Raw genomic sequence first — 18,443 nt, forward strand, 5'->3', positions numbered from 1 at the left:
TCCTGCCACTGAGAGGAGCCCGATCCCTTTAAATCCCAGCCCCAGCCCATCCGCTGGCGCCACAGCTGGGATTCAAAGGGCTCTGGGCTGCCTGCAGCCGCGGGGAGCCCTGAGCCCTTTAAATCTCAGCCACCAACGGGAATCTCTGCGTGCAGGCCAGAGCCCTTTGAATCCCGGCCGCAACTGGGATTAAAAGGGCTCTGGGCTCCCCACCACTGTGGGCAGCCCAGAGCCTTTTGAATCCCGGCTGGGGCTGAGATTTAAAGGGCTCTGGGCTCCCCGTGGCTACGGGCAGCCTAGAGTCCTATGAATCCCGGCCGCGGCTGAGATTTAAAGAGCTCTGGGCTCCCCGCGGCTGCGGGTAGCTCAGAGCCTTTTTTATCCCGGCCGCGGGCCGCACAGTGAGCCTCCGTATGTTGTGCAGGCCTGCCTTAGAGAGTCTTGAAATGAGGGCCTACTCCTGCTCCTGTTGAAATCAATGGAAGTTTTGTCATTGATTTCAATGACAGTTGAAGCAGCGCTTAGCAAAATTGGCTATAATAAAGGCAAAATGCAATTATTTAGAAAGACACTTGCTATCACTTCATCCAGTGTAACTAATAAGTATTTTTTTAAATGCCAGTGATGCAGGAAGCTGCAGCTCACGACACAGGAGTATCATATTTCCACAGCTTATTCAGGGGACGGGAGGTTGGTGGGAGTTTTGTCTGGCCAGGGTTTTATTTGTTTATGTATCCGTATGCTATTTATGTTTCTTATATAAATGGAACTGTGAAAATCTCCTGCTGCTTCCTGCCTGCAATTTGCTGTCTGTCTCTGTCTGCAACTCTGATCTTCCTGTCCTGATACATATCAGGCTGTTTCCTGTTAAAATTATTGTTCAAATGGTAGCCTCAAGGGAACACACAGCTATCCAGTTCATATCGGGGGGATTCTCAAATGTTTTCAGGTATTTTTTTTTGTACTACTGCTTGGTAATTTCTTGAAGCTATGTATTCTGATTACTTATTTTTCTTTCTGCAATCATTTAAAGCAGTAGTAAAAATCACTGCTGTTCCCTATTAACATCCCAAGAGTCTAGCAAAAATCAGTTGCCCAGCAAGCAGAAGTCCTGTAGTCTTTAACAAAAGGTCAAACTAAAGTGTACTGGAAATGTTGGGGATACTTATATAAAGTGATGATATATGACTAGGTGGTTGCTTATTGTACAAAGGCTCTTTATTTGCCCTTGTTGGTTTCATTGTGCTGCTCCCATATGGTTAATGCTGTTTTCCTCAGGTAAGCAGTCTGACATTTCAGAAAGATAACAGGTACCTCTCAGCTTGAATAAACTCTGAAATGTGTCTGGAAAAGCATTTGGCATCAGCCTTTAGAAATGTCAGATTTCTGGATTAAGCAGTATGGTACTAAAATCCTTTCACTCTTAGACCACCTTATGTTAAAGCATTCAACCAAATAAAAGCTTCTGTGCTCATTTTGGAAAGGCAACTACAGTGCTTGGTAGTATGCTGCATGGAAATTCATAATGTGTCCAGCATATCACAAACCTGCTTGTGTATTGCTGCATGCCACCTAGCCTGACCAATGCTGTGCTCCAAGCTAGTAGTTCATTGCACAACACAGTTGGCACGTCACAGGCAACAGTAGGGTTATCATAGAATCATAGAATATTAGAGTTGGAAGGGACCTCAGGAGGTCATCTAGTTCAACCCCCTGCTCAAAGCAGAACCAATCCCCAGACAAATTTTTACCCCAGTTCCCTAAATGGCCCCCTCAAGGTTTAGACTCACAACCCCGGGTTTAGCAGGCCAATGCTCAACCACTGAGCTATCCCGCCCCCCCTCCTTCACCTTTCACTCTGATAAAAGTATTTATAGGGTGTGACAAGCTAAACCTGCCAAATGCAACACTGACCTCACACTAAAATCTTAGTACAATAAAGGTGAAATTGTGTGTGGTCATTACACAAAGGTGGGGGTGGAGGAGAATGCAAGAAGTTTATCTCCCCTATAGCACTCTCACAAAGTGTTCAGGCATAGTCTCAGTCCTTGTGGTCCACAAGTACAAAGAATACTCCTCTCCTAGTGGTTGTCAGGACATAAGCTATATCAAACTGGGTAGGCAGAAGATGGAGCTCTGCCCACATTCCCCATCAGACATAATAGGCAGGATAGCACCAGGCACAGAGAGGACAGCACCTTTATTTTGTACAGCGGAGATATTCCTTTTGGAGGCCTTGGGGTTCCAAGATACATTGTTCCATTCTCCCCATCCTACAGTTCTATGCAGACAAAACGTTCTTGTTTCTCACTCATAACACACAATGAGAGTTTTAGCTGATAAGATAGCAGGATCAGGCCCTTGAATCAAACTTTGCAACAGCCCCTGTATCTCGTACTATTCAATGATGAGACATGGACCATATAGCAGTATGTGTATGGGGAGAAAGGATCTCCCCAGGCCCTGTAAATTAGAGGTTCTCAGGACTTTTTTGGGCTCAGAACCCATCTGTAAATGTTATGGCCTGTCACGACCCAGTAAATAGTCTGAGGGTAGAGTCCCTGGGATGGTTTCAATCAGAGCCTCCTCCAGTGAGCTTGAGTCCTGCCTGGCACTCACCCCACAATGGCAGCTCCTGCAGTTCCTGTGCTGTGGGGCTGGCTTGGTGTGGCTCTCCACTCTGGGCGTTGCAACCTCTGGGGTTACAGTTTGCTTAGGTTTGCCACCACCCCCCCGACTTTGTGTGAGTGGAGTTGTGACCTGGCTCATGGGGTTGCAGTGCTACTCACTCAGTTGGCCTACCTGGACTCTCGCCATCATGATGACTGGGCCACAGGCACCAACTTTCCAATGTGCCAGTGGGTGCTTGATCCTTGGCTCTGCCCCAGGCCCCACTCCCATTCCCACTCCACCCCTTCCCCCAAGGCTCCACCCTTGCTCCACCTCTTCCTGCCCCCCCGTACCACCCTGCTCTTCTCGTCCCTGCTCCACCTTCACCCCTTCCTGCCACCTCCTCCAAGCATGCTGCACCCTCTCTCCTCTCCCCTTCCCCCCAGAGCCTCCCACATGCTGCAAAACAGCTGATCAATGGGAGGTGCAGGGAGATAGGGGGAAGTGCTGATCAGTGGGGCCCACCCCTTCTTCCCAAGGTCCTGCCCCTTCTGCCCAAGGCCCTGCCCCTTCCAGGGGCCAGAATCGGCCCCCATACCAGTAAGAATTTATTATTACTTTCAGCCCTGGCACCAGCCCTGGAACACTCACAGAGTCAGCGCCTGTGAGCTGAGCCAAACCTGAGTGCTGCTGCGACCCCAGAGGTTGCAGTGCCTGGAGCAGGGAGGTGAGCCCAGCTAGCCCTGGGGAAGAGGAGCATTCTTTTTGCTGAAATATTCTGGTGACCCTATTTTGGGTCCCAACCCATGGGTTGAGAAACCTGCTCAAAACACCTTCCTCCAAAGGTCCAAAATCTGCATATCTCTGCTTCAGCAATGATAGGATGACACATGAGCTCCACACTTCTCTTGGACTGTGGGCTTTCCCTGTGGAGTGAGATTTTGCCCAAACTGTTTGTTTGACCATGCAGCGAGTTCCATGTGGACGAACCTCCACTGAAAGTCAACTGGGCTGCACGTGGGGTCAATGTTCAGAGCTCACAGCAAGATCAGGGTCTGAATGATATATCCAGAATTCTGAGCATCTAGAATGCCTTTCAGATGGTATTAGAATAACCCTTCCTTTGCATTTACCTTTTTCAAAAAAGGTTATCTCCTAGAGGAAACAAATTAACTGAATGCATTGAAGACAAAATAACTCACCTGTTTACAGACTTTGAACAGAAGATTCCAGTTTCATGTGTTACAAAGTGTTAGGGCAAAAAAAGAGGTGTTGTAAATTAATATAATTCCTAATCACAACAGAAAACTAGAACCTTCTGGTGCAAATTAGCATTTTGTTTTCTCCTTGTGTAAATCATTCTTACCCACATTTGGGTTGTATGTGATAGTGCGGGATTGCTAGGCAACATCACACGTCCAGGTCAGCTGCCACTTCGTGACTATGCCAATGTCAGTTCTTTGAGACACACACTGAACTTTTGGCTGTTTGAAGATTATTTTGCCAGTTAAGATTAAAACATGTATGGTTACAGTTTCAAATATTTATATAGCTAACCCTCCTACTGAAATGCAAGCTGTTACTTAGTCCAAAGCAATTTTGCCACTGCTGAGCATTGCTGACTGCGCTTAAGCATCAGGAGGTAATGAATGCTATTTCTTTCACAACTGCCAAGTAACATGGTATCAGATCTAGTTTGATTTACAGTATCATGGTGTCCTTTCTCTCAGTTTGCCTGCCTTCCCTTTTCTCCATGACAAATGCAACTCCGTTTGGTTTTGATTTGAAATAGAACTGAACTGCTGTCCTGAAGTAGCAGATGAATCTCTCTAATACCTGATAACTTTCTAAAAGAGCGAATGTCAGTCTCCATAGCTTAATGAGCTTATCTGAGAGAGTGTAGTTAGCTGAGACATGCTCACACAGAGAAGTTGATTGCTCGTGGTGGAATTTTCCGTGTTTTACTGAACAGCCAAATATCAAGTGACATTCACACCTCTCTACAGAGCCTAAATAAATGGACTGCCTGTGGGGAAGCTACTGCACAGCAGCAGCTGTAACCCCTCTATAACCCCTTTGCTTATGTGGATACAGCAGTTGGGAACACTTGCAAAAATCCACTGGCTCCAAAACTGGCCAAGCCTGGCCAATAAGCCAGACAGAAGCCCATCCTGTGGCACTCAGTTAATGCAAATTCCTCTCATATAGAGATATTCCACGAACTACCCTATTTTAAAAGTCTCAGGAAGTCTTGCACAGGCCTGCAGTACCTGAATCAGTTTTATCACAAATGAATACAAATTAAAAACAGATTTTTTAAAAAATTAAACTCTTGGATGCATGGCAGAAAGCTTACTGATTTAATGAAAGCCATCAAAATGTCAAGAAATCTATGTAAACAGCACCTGAAGTGGCAAACACACAAATGTGAAAAAGGTAACCTAAAATGTATATAATAAATACATCAGTAGTGCCAACCCCAAATGTTCAAAAATCATGAGTCAGGTCCCAAAATACCATGAGATTATCTTAAAATCATGAGATTATTTTAAAAAAATATACGTTTTAGGTCCTTTGTATTTGTCTTCTGGGTTTTGATCCCCTTAGGTGGAATTGGTTCATGTTTTCATGCTTTTTTTCTGCAATCATGAAGGCTAGAAACTTGCTTTCCTTAAAGTGAAAGCTGGGTGTCTGGTGCTATGATGAATCCAGAAGCTGGGGCTTTAAGAAAAACACCAAATATTGTAAGATAAAATCATAAAAGTTAGCCGTGGTTTTCACTAACATTTTATCTTTCACTGTCATCCCACTTAAATTTTTATTGACTCACGTTTCCTGTTTAATCTCTTTGGATATCGAAGTGTACTTCTTGGTGAAGTCAAATTTTTAGGTCCTGATCCTGTAATTTGATCCATGTGTACAGAGCCTTGCACCCATACAGAGCCCCTTTGAAGTTCTGACTGCAGAATCCAGGCCCTAACATTGGATCCTCCCAAGATTCATAGATTCTAAGGCCAGAAAGGACCATTATGATCATCTATCTCCTGTGTAATTCCTAGAGCATGTCTTTTAGATAAGCGTTCAATCTTGATTTCAAAATTGTCAGTGATGGAGAATCCACCACAACTCAGGGTAAATTGTTCCCATGGTTAATTACTCTCACCGTTAAAAATTTATGCTTTATTTCCAGTCTGAATTTGTCTAGCTTCAACTTCCAGCCATTGGATTGACTTATACCTCTGCTAGATTGAAGAGCCCATTATAAGAATCTACATAGGAAGCAAATATTAAATAGTCTCACCCTTTAATTTTCTGTTCATTAAACTACATAGATTGAACTCCTTGAGTCTATCACTAGAAGGCATGCTTTCTAATCCTTTAATCCAGTGGTTCCCAAACTTGTTCCACCACTTGTGCAGAGAAAGCCCCTGGCGAGCCGGGCTGGTTTGTTTACCTGCCGCGTCTGCAGGTTCAGCCGATCGCAGCTCCCAGGGGCCGCGGTCACTGCTCCAGATCAATGGGGGCTGCTGGAAGTGCCGGCCAGTAAGTCCCTCGGCCCAGGCCACTTCCAGCAGCCCTCATTGGCCTGGAGCAGCAAACTGCAGCCACTGGGAGCTGCAATTGGCTGAACCTGCGGACACAGAAGGTAAACAAACCGGCCCGGCTGGCCAGGGGCTTTCCCTGCACAAGTGGCGGAACCAGTTTGGGAACCACTGCCTTAATCATTCTCATGGCTCATCTCTGAACCCTCTCCAATTTTTCAATATCCTTTTTGAATTGTGGGCACCAGAATTGGATATGGTATTCCAGCATTAATTGCACCAGTGCCAAATACAGTGGTAAAATAATCTCTCTACTCCTACTTGAGATTCCCCTGTTTATGCATCTCCGGATCACTTTAGCTTTTTTGGCTTTGGCATCACACTAGGAGCTCACGTTCAGCTGATTATCCACCACAACCCCTAAATCTTTTCCAGAGTGACTGTTTCTCATGATAGAGTCCCCCATTGTGTAAGTGTAGCCTACATTCTTTGTTCCTAGATGCATACATTTACCTTTACCCATATTAAAATGTATATTGTTTGCTTGTGCCCATACTGTTTACTACTGAATCCAAATCACTCTGAATCTAAGAGCTGTCCTCTTCATTATTTACAACTTTCTCAATTTTTGAGTAATTTGCCAACTTTATCAGTGATATTTTTATGTTTTCTTCCAAGTCATTAATAAAGATTTTAAACAGCATAAGGCCAGAAACTGATCCCTGTGGAATGCCACCAGAAACAGACTCTCTCAATAACTATTCCTTGTTTACAGTTGCATTTTGAGATCTATCAGTTAGAGAGTTTTTAATCCATTTAATGTGTGTCATGTTAATTTTATACCATTCTGGTTTTTTGTTTTTGTTTTTAATGAAAATGTTGTGTGGTACCAAGTCAAACACCTTATATAAGTCTTAAGTATTTCACATCAACACTATTCCCTTTATCAACCAACCTTGTAATCTCATGAAAATAAGATATCAAGTTTGTTTGACAGGATCTATTCTCCATAAAACCCATGTTGATTTGCATTAATTACATTGCCCTCCTTTAATGCTTTATTAATTGAGTCCTATATTGGTGGCTCCATTATTTTGCCCAGGATCAATGTCAGGCTGACAGGCCTATAATTATCCAGGTCATTCCTTTATTTAAAAATCTGACACAACATTAGATTTCTTCCAGTCTTCTGCAACTTCCCCAGTGCTCTAGACTTATTGAAAATACAGCAAGCTTCCCATCAGCTCTTTTAAAACTCTTGGATGCAAGTTATTTGGACTTGCTAATTTTAAAATGGCTAACTTTAGTATCTTCTTTTTACCAACCTCCAGAGCTATTAGTGGAATGGAAAGAGTGTTATCACCCTATGATGAGACTATATAATCTGTTTTTTCCCCAAGTACAGAAGAGAAACATTTAAAGAGAACTGCAGAGGAAGACTCCTCTGTCTGCACAGAACCCTACTAACTTCAGTGGATCTCCACAGAGGCACAGGGTTCCCCCAGCACAATTCTCATCACAAGATCAGAGCTACTGTTATTAACTTTTTTATGGAAAATCACAGAACATTGGTATGCATTTACAGTGAGAACAGGCCTAGGGTAAAGGATCTCTTAAGTTGTGAAATGGCAGCTAAAATGTCAAGTACCATTGTAACAGAGAAGCAAAACACTATGTAAAACAAGTATCAGAGGGATAGCCGTGTTAGTCTAGATCTGTAAAAGCAGCAAAGAGTCCTGTGGCACCTTATAGACTAACAGATGTATTGGAGCATGAGCTTTCATAGGTGAATACCCACTTCGTCAGATGCATGTCAAAACAAGAATCCTTTGTCTGGCATATTGCCATTTAATGAATCTTAGACATTCTAAGAAAATCACCTTAAAACCACTGACTCATGTAGCTAACTAGAGAAAAAAGTCACTACAGCCCATCATTCATACTATTGATAGCACCACTATGTGGATGTCTCAAGCTGAGGAAGGAGCTTTAATCAATCATTTCTTAGGGTCAAAATCTGCCATCAGATGGTGGATGTGCAATTCTCACTAAAGTCAATGAGACCTGTGTGCATCTGAGAACAGAATTTGCCCTTTATAGGAAGAGACAAGCGTTATATTTTAATGAATATCAAATATAAGTGGATGTTTTAGCTATGGAAGAAATTAAAGACAAAGAGACAAGAAGCAGGTAATTATAAATTGTGGTTGCCTTTTTTAAATGTTTAGGATTTTTTTATTAAATTAGCCCAATTAGTGCTACGTGGTATGTTAAAGTTATATAATCATAGAAATGAATGGCTGGGTTGGGGAGAGTACCAAAGCTATTGACTCGTATAGTATTTAGAATTCAGGATAATTACCTTAAGTACATTCTGAATTATTTGATCAGTCCAGTTTTAAATCTCTCAGGTTCAGATGAGATTTTCAGCACTTTCTACAAGATCATTTCTCAGTTTAATGGATCTCGCAGGACCTAATCCTGCAAGCTTTACTCCAGGAGGGTTTTGGAGACACATCTCATCATTAGGCAATCCTGCCTGATATTCAGCTAAAGCTTTTCTGTACCATTAGAGGTTGGGACAAAAAAGGACCATTAAAAGGACAAACAGTTTTCTCCCACCTCACCATTTACTGTACAATGCTTGAGTTTTTATTCTGAAAATAGAGAGGGAGATGGAGAGGGAGCAATATATCATTCAACCCAGCTCACAGCAGCCTGGTAGCCCTGACTATCTCTAACCTAACTGCTCACCTGTTCAACTCCTCTCTGGGGTCAGGTGTCCTGTTCTTCAGTTTATAAATTTGATCCTCTGTCCTAAAAGCACCCTGAATAATTCCTTTCCCTCTGTGCTCTTTATACTCCTCATGGTAGGCTGTTTGGGAAGCACATTTTCCCTTTGGTGTCAGTTAGCCAAAATACAGACATTCATATTTCAATTCACTCAATGTTGTTTACTGCTTCTCTAGATTCTTAATTAAGATATTAAAGCAGAGCCTAATACTGATCTCTGTGGTACACCACTGGAAACCCTCCTCAGCCTAGTACTTTGGGTTTTTTTATTACTCGCTATCCTTTCTTTACAGTCCATCTGCAAGTCATTAGTCCATGTGACAATCAGTTCCAGTCATTATGTTTTCAAGTTAAGGTTCTAGGAGATGATATTGAATGCTTTACTATCAAGTCCAGCTATGTTACATCTACAGCACTCCGTAATTTTGTAATTTTATCCCAATAAAGTGATCAGGTTTATCTGACTTGAATTTGTTTTTATAAAGTCATGTTTTTATCATTTATCCTTTTATAAATATATGATGATAAATTATCCATATCTAGATAGATAGAACATATATTTCTCCTTGGGTACATTCCCAACTTGTGATAACTTCTCCAAGTTTATTAACTGATTCTTTTAACACTCTGAATGCATATCATTTGGTCCTGCAGATTTTATTCCCTTTTTTCCCTTACTTGCTTTTTCTAAATAACTCTGTTTATAAGATCTTTGCTGTCTTCAGTCTCTATCTTATTTCCTTATCCTTCTAAATTTAAAAGAAAAAGAAGATCAGTGTTATAGTCTTGTTAAAGTCATCATTAATTTATTCTCCCTCATCATTGTTTTAGAATTTTGCACTATAGGCTGGAATTTTCAAAGGTGCCTAAGGTTGTTAAGTGTGCAACTCCCATTGAAATTCAATGGGATTTGAGTCCTAATTCTCTTCTGCTCCTTTGATCATACCAAGCATAAACTGTACCTTTGTAGGAGTATAATAAGTTCACATGATGGAATAAAAAAACCCAATGGGATACTGTAATACCTGACTATAAATTATACAGAAAAGAGTTAGATTGGAGAGGTGGAGGGATAATGCTATGTACATACATGACTCCATTGCATCTTGTGAAATAAAAATTGAAAGAGAAATCTTGGGCCCATTCAAGTCAATAGCAGAATTCCAAATGATTTGAATGGGGCCAGGATTTTACCCTCTGAAGGGAGAGCATCACACAACAAAACGTGTATGGGCACAAGTCCCATATCATAAGAAAACAAATATACCAATAGGCTTGTATTGTACTATTAGATTCCAGATCAATAAAATGATACTACGGGTAGACTGCTGAGAGAAATCAAACAAGTAACAAGAGATAATAAAACAGTAATAATGGGGAACATCAACTACCCTCATATAAACTGGCCAAATGTTACAATGGGATAGGGTTTAGACAAGCAGTTTCTCATCACCTTAAGTGATTGCTTTTTGGAACAGCTAGTTCTGCAGCATTCAGAGAAGGACACTTTTGTCTCCTAAAGAAAATGCAAAGTAGGTTCAAAATATATTAAAATTTGAGCCACTAAATAAGAGACTTTAGGAGCAGGAGCATGTGATAGTACTCTGGAAGGTATGTATGACTGGCACAGTTAATGCGTGATTTTACTTCAAATACATTTTGTTCCCATGAAAATTGGAGAAAAGTTTTACTACCTTACAAATATTCGCAGAAAGTGAATTTCAAAGAGACTTGCAAATTTGTAGGAACCAAATTTTGAATTTGTATGCATCAATATTTTCCCTGTCACATGACCAACATGACCAAACAAATCTAAGCAACACATCTGGAATGGGTATTTGTGATCAATCCATAAAGTAAAACAGTGAAAATGACATTAATTGTATAACTAATAGATTCAAGAGCACAACAATTTGACCACAGATATTTTGTTATCAGGACAAGGGGCTAAATTAAATGTATAAATTATTTGCTATGAATTCTATGCTTTTGGTTTCCTCAACATATTTTGGTTTCACTAGGAACACAAGTATCATCTGTCTTTCACAAGACATGCTCACATTAGGCAGCCAGCTCTGTCATACCTGCTTGCTGCCCATGTACAATACCATGCTGTCAGCTGGACTGCAACTGTAGTTCCGCCTCCCAGCCACCATGGCTATGCTGTGGTCCTGGATTCTCTGACCTTTCCTCTCTGCCACCTCCCTCTGCCCCCATGATCTCTTCTCAATTGTCCCTATGCCAGTATGAAGCCTCAGCAATTAGGAGGTGGCAGTTCCTGCCCTGTGCATTGCTGATAGGGAAGCGACTCAATAGAGAGGGATCAGAGTGCAGAGGCAGAAAGGGGACAGAATGAAAGAGGTGACCCCAAAACTCCCCACATCCCTAAAAGCCTTGCAGGCTCCCACTGCCCCCACAAGCCACCCCTCTTGCTCTGCCTCCCTTTCACAACTCCCCCAGGCTGCATCTCACTCTTTTGCCACCTAGCAATCTTCTAGGCTTCCTCCATCTAACTATTCCTCTCCCAGACTCTTCACCCCTTAAGTTATCCCCTGAATTCCCAGATGTTGCTGAATACTTGAGTTCCTCCTTGCTCTTCAAACTAACTTCCACCCCTTCCATCTGACCCTTGGTTCTCCTCAAGTCCTCTTGCTTCTACATGGCTTTTCTTCCCGCATCCTGCCCCACATGCTGTCTCTTTCTTACTCAAGACATTTTTCCACTGGGAGTACATAAAGGGATTTGCATTACGCCACATTTGTTTTGATGTTTTATCATCTAGGGAAGGCTATCTCTACAACAAGTCTGCTATGTCGTGTGATATGGTCTCTTGCTGTCTACATCTGAATAAACCAACACCCTTCAGATCTGAACATGCGAGTGTATAGGAGGTACTGATGGCATAAAGGAAGTTTTGAACAACTGATTGTAATCATGAGAGCTCTGTAACAGAAATGCACAGTGGGCTGCACTCTTTTTCAGCCATGTCACAGAGACGTGAAACACTGGTCATCAATTTCAAAGCACGTGTGTGCATATATTATTTTGCAAAAAGAACAGGAGTTCTTGTGGCACCTTAGAGACTAACAAATTTATTTAAGTATAAGCTTTCGTGGGCTACAGCCCACTTCTTTGGATGCATAGGCTGTAGCCCACGAAAGCTTATGCTCAAATAAATTTGTTAGTCTCTAAGGTGCCACAAGTACTCCTGTTCTTTTTGCAGACACAGACTAACACGGCTGCTACTCTGAAACCTATATTATTTTGGAGAAGGATAGGATAAAGATGTTACATGTTTGTATCCAGATGGCTCCCTATTGTTTGCATACTTATGCAGGCTCATACACTTAAGGTAAGATTGATGTCGTCAGCATCTTAGGCTCACTTTATTTGCTCCTTATCTGACACATTCAGATGAGTACAGCACAACACAACTTTATGAATTTAGCTACATTTGGTTAAACTGTGCCCCTTTTTGGAGTTCTACCTGCACAATGCGGATCTGGTGATTCACACTATATGGTGGACAGAAAAATCTGGATACATCAACAGGATGGCAGGGAGACTGCAAACAGCCGCCAGGGGTGAACATTGTTCCATATTGTGAAGATCTGCAGTACAATAACAACAGCAAAATTTAATGACTTGAAACTTTAAAATGTCATCTATGCTTCCAGGAAACATACCTTCATATTCTATAAGATGAACACTGAGTTCTTGGGTTAGCTTTGGTATATTTCTTTCTCAGACTACAACTTGTTCATTATAACATCTCATTTAATAATAGGTGCATTCTATTTTCATTGTACTTGTATCAAATCTCTGGCTATGCAATATTGTTGAGATCAGCAGAAGTGCTTGAGTTGTAGTGTCCAGGGCAAAGAGAGGGAGCTTATGAGGAGCTGCTGTCAACGAGGGCCCCTCCACTTTGGAATTAACTCTTTCCCACCATCTGAAATAATCCAACTTTATTAACCATTAGGGCAGTGGTTCTCAACCTTTCCAGACTACTGTACCCCTTTCAGGAGTCTGATATTTCCTGTGCACCCCCAAGTTTCACCTCACTTAAAAACTACTTGCTTACAAAATCAGACATAAAAATACAAAAGTGTCACAGCACACTATTATTGAAAAATTGCTTACTTTCTCATTTTTACCATATAATTATAAAATAAATCATTTGTAATATAAATGTTGTACTTACATTTCAGTATATAGTATATAGAGCAGTATAAACAAGTCATTGTCTGTATGAAATTTTAGTTTGTACTGACTTTGCTAGTGCTTTTTATGTAGCCTGTTGTAAAACTAGACAAATATCTAGATGAGTTGACGTACCCCCTGGAAGACCTCTGCGTACCCCCATGGATACATGTACTCATGGTTGAGAACCACTGTTTTATGGCACACTGTAAAGTCCATCTATTTGGGCTGGCATGTAGGAATCTATCTCGGAGTGTGGATTATTTAATTGTAGTGATCTGTGTTCTGCAGGAGCTAAGGAGAAGGGAAGTTTGGATTTTCTGTGTAGGCTGTTGTTTTTTGCGTTGAGAGAGATGGTTGCAACTGCCAGTTGACAGGTTTAGTTTTGTATTTTTGATTATATGTTAGTGCCTGAACTAGGCATTCTTGGTAATGTTTGTATGTTGAAAACCAAAATAAATAAATACATTGGGTGAACTCCTGGCCCTACTGAAGTTTTGCAATTAACTTCGATGGCATCAGGATTTTACCCATTGAGTCTGTGACCCTCAGCTGAATGGAATATGATATAGTACTGCTTGGACCTTTTAACTTTTTATTCTCTACTCTGTGATTTGCATCAGATTAAACTGTCTGACTTTGGTTACTTCAATATCGTAAATAAATTGGTGGCTACCTACAACAGCAGAAAAAGACCTCTGATCCATTTGCTCCAAAAGATTGGGTCTCTACAACATGAGCTAAAAGAGAATCTCTGTTAGCTGTCAGAAGTCAGGTCTTATGGCACACAGTCTAGTGGTTTCAATTCCATTCAGTAAAATAGCAGTGATACACAGGCATGATAAAATATGTACCATCTAGACTTGATTATATTGTCTACGTTTATTACTATTATTTGTATTATCAGAGTGCTTCAGAGTCCTAGTCATGGACCAGGACCCCGTTACATTAGGGGCTGTATGTATATTTTTAAATAGAAAAATACATAAGCCTTCCCCCCCCAAAAAAAAACAAAACAATAAAATGCAAGAGATGTCATGCCTATAAAAACACAGTGGGCCAAATTCATTGATAGGGTATCGCCAATTGAATTAGCCGAGGGATGCATTTGTACCCTTATTTTGTATTCACTCTGCCAACTTTGCAGGAACCCTTCACTAATGCATACTATTCTGAGAGCTATGTTTTCATCATCAGTGATACTCGTGCATAAACAAAGATATTCTGGCTAGGTAATAAGGCACAATCATAAGCTAAAGTTGTAAATGTTGATGTAAATTTCCATGGCAAAATTGGTAGGGAAAACAATCATTTTCAAGTTTCCTAGAGGTATAACAGAAAATGGAGCTTCTACAAAGAGGTATAAAAATAATCACTTAATTGTGTCCTTTTAACAAACAGGGAAATTTCGAAGATCTAGCAAACAGGTTTCCAAATATGATTTTGTCGGATAGGCAAGATGGAATGAAATGAAAACACTTTAAAGGTATTTTTCCCATTTAGAAAATAATTTACATATATAGTACCGACAAGGCTAGTTTTTTGCACTCCTTTGTAATAGAGTGCATGCTGGTGGCAAGCCTGGATGTAATTTTAATTTTTATCGCTTAAGGATTCCAGCTATAGTTCTTTTAGCAATAGTTTCTGAATAAATGCACTGGCGGGGGTGGGGGGGGGAAGCAAATCCTGACTATATTATTCTTGCAAAATTCACTGGAACTTTTGCGTGAGTAAGGCAAGAAGGATTGTTCTTATCAATTCAGGGCCTTTCATTATTTAAAAGATGAGGCAATATTTTCAGTACTTTAGATTTCTACAGCAAATAGACCATTTCTAAATATAGGTAGATTTTTTTAAAATATTAATAACTCCTAATCCCTGTTAAACCTTTTATTTACATTCTTCTGTCCCAATAAATAAAATAGTACATAAAACCATGTTGCTTACATGATGATGGACTATTAATATCTGTATGGATGAAACAAAGGATTCCTAGAGCTTTCATTGAAATGTCTTTTTTTTCTAATAGACCATTTAAATTGATTATAGCCCTTCTCATGTCACATATGTTATCTTCCAAATTTCTCAGCAAGAAGAGTTAGTGTACAATAGCCACATCATTCCATTTAGGTCATGTTTTTTACATCCAGTCCAGGTGATTGGAGATCCTTTATGTAACAGGGTGCTCCAAGTGTAAAAGGGCAAATAATTAGCTTAGCCTACTGACACGGGAGGGGGGTTAAATTGATGTTGCTTTTATATTGTATCACTAATAAGGACCTTTGTGTTTATCTTTGCCAACATGCCATGGTTGATCATTGCCTTTGTTGGGCAGCTCCTTAATTTATTAGGCAGCTCTGCCATCTGAACCCAACAAGAATGTTTCTAGACTTCATTAGCACTCCATCCATTTCTAAATTTGTTCGTTCATGCAATTTTAAACATTCACAATCCCCATCTGTTGTTCCCATATTTCAGAAAAGAGCTTGAAGGTCAGGGATATCTTCAAACATTTCTGGCTTTCACATTTTAATAAAATATAATCTGCAGTTTGGCTTTTGATTTGGGTTTTTTAAAACTGAGTCGAAAGACACTGTCTTCTTTCATTGAAAGGATTGGCTCTCACTTTTACATTAAAAAAAAAGAATGAGATATTATTTAAGAGGCATGCCACTTACATTGCTCACAGCAAGGAGACTAACCTCGCTGCCCAACAACATACTTTTCTCCTGTTAGCAATTGCCTTTATTCTTCTTTAAAAATGAAAAGGTTTTCAGTGTCAGTAAACTCCTCTAAGTGCTATTAGTCATTTTATTAGCTGTGCTTTTACTTTGACATTATGAGACAAAGAATAGTACTCAAATATCATTCACTTTCAAAAATATTTTATTTTCTTGAATTACTATAATATCTTAGCATTGTTGTTATTGCTTTCTTGCATGTGGAGAGATAAGGAGATGTGATAAGATAACTTTGAGGTGCCACATCCAACCTGAAAGACAGAATTATTTATAGATGTTTAGAAAATGACATCAAATGGGACAGGCACCATGGTTTAGCAGTATGCACACCTGTTACTACTACATTCTCAGTTATAGACATAAGCATCACCATCATCTTTATTTTACTATTTGTTTCTGGTACTACTCACAATGTATGCTACCCAGTACAGCTTACACCATAAAATATATCACAAATATCATTTCAAAATTTTCATGCCGGCATTACTTATTCCAAGCTATCCTACAATCCTGACTCAGGCAAAATTCCTATTAAAGTATTAGTAGTTTGCTCTGAGCACTGAGTAGGGCCTCATTTAATTGGCCCTAACATTGTAAACAAAAAGCTGAAAAAAGGCAAATCCTACAAGACTGTTAAATCGAAGTATGCAATTGTCTGTGCCAGTGAGATGCTTGTTAGGAAGGATCTTGTGCTTTCACAAGTTGTGATATGAACAAGACATAGAAACTCTTAATACATTTTCACCTTTGCTTGTTCTTTACCTTTCTTACTCTGAGAGTGCATTTTTTGTCCATAGATTTTCTTGGCCTTTCATGTTTCTGTGATATAATGTCCCTTTAGCACAGCTAAACAATAAAACAGAGGGATATTTCAGGGAAACATCTGGAAAACAAGCTACAGTAAACGAAATAATTTTCCCTTTTCTTTAAATATTTTCTCCATTTATTCAACAAGGTTTTAAGTGATGATTTCAGAAAGATTTAATCCACAATTCTTTGTCATCTAAAACCATATATTGGTATAAAAATGAAAGTGTTCGACATGTCTAAAATTAGGACACTTCATTGAAATGTCTGTCCCATCTGAGGACTCCCCAACATTAGGGCTTTCCTCAGCTACTGACATCTTAAGGCAGTTTTAGTCATCATTGTGCTACAGCAGTGCTAAAGGGTCTTAAAACTGCCTTAAGGCAGCAGCTGAGGATTCCCCTGGTGTAGGGGAATCTTATGTTAGTTATTTCTACTTTGCTCCTCCCCCCTTCCCCAGTGTACAGGTTTTTTTAGCAAGGGATTGGGTCGGGGAGGGATGTAGTCAGATATGAGAGATAATGAGAATTGTATGATGTGTTCTAGTGATTTTTGCCAATGGAGCAACCTTTCTAGGACATTATCCAGCAGCAGAATTAGAGCAACTCTGAGGCTGCTCTAATTTGTGACAGAGATTGTTTCAGATTCTAGCAGTGTCCCTGGAGGAGACAGAAGGAAGAGTGAATAAGTAGTATAAAGCTACCTATGTTTCATATCATCAGGTGCACTAACTACTGCTTTGAAATAGCTGGGGAATCTAACCTTTCCTTTTTCAGCACTGTCAATCTATATTCCCTTTTAGAAACACTATAATGAAAGGCAGAAAAACAGATAATATAACAGGGGAAAATCTAGGCTTTTTTAATGGAGATAGAAAAATGGGGAGAGAAATGTATAATAGACAATTGACAATATCTCCTTTCGACTTTTAAAAATTCTTTTTGACAAGTACATTGGGTGATAAACCTTTAAAATGTATCACATAAACATTTTTAAAAACAAACAAAAAAAGGAAATAAACAGCCATATAAATGTCTGGGAGGGTCGCTTATTTTGAGATTTGCTGCTGCTATTGCATAAATTCTCTAACTTTTTACAGCTGAAACAGCAAGGTTCAGCATTCCTCTACTAGTGTTCTCCATCTAGCAAAAGAAGGCATTCAGGTCTGTGAACTACACTGACTAGTGACAGCAAGAGAACGGGAACTATTGGTACATTGGGTTAATGCATTTATCTTTTAAATCCAAAGACTCATTTTCAAATCAAGATTAGACTGTGAATTAAAATAATTTTGGGAAGTTTAACCTATCCCCTAGCAGAGATCAGTCTACTCCACAGCACAAAACCACTTTATGGTTCTCTACAAACATAAGTACAGGCTTCAGGCCTGATCATGTTTCCACAGAAACAGTTTCAAAGGGAGCAGGACGAGGCTGTTAGATAGCTGGGGTGGCGGGAGTACGGCTGCATATTAGAATTAAGTTGTACAAGTAAGATTGCCAAAATCCTGTCTAAACTGTGAGGTCCATCCCACATGCATTCCATATATGGAACTCCCATTGACTCAATGAGAATTCTGTGCATAAAGACTTTACAGGATTCAACACAGCTACCAGTCGTCCTAACTAGCACAATTGTCCTAACATTTCAGGGCAAATTCTGCTTATCTTCCTCACACAAGTAGTCCCACTGATTTTGTGAGGAAAGTGAATAGGGTTTTCTTCTTACATGAATATATCAATTCAAC

This window comes from Gopherus evgoodei, chromosome 1, assembly GCF_007399415.2.
Source record: "Gopherus evgoodei ecotype Sinaloan lineage chromosome 1, rGopEvg1_v1.p, whole genome shotgun sequence".
NCBI lineage: Eukaryota > Metazoa > Chordata > Testudines > Testudinidae > Gopherus > Gopherus evgoodei.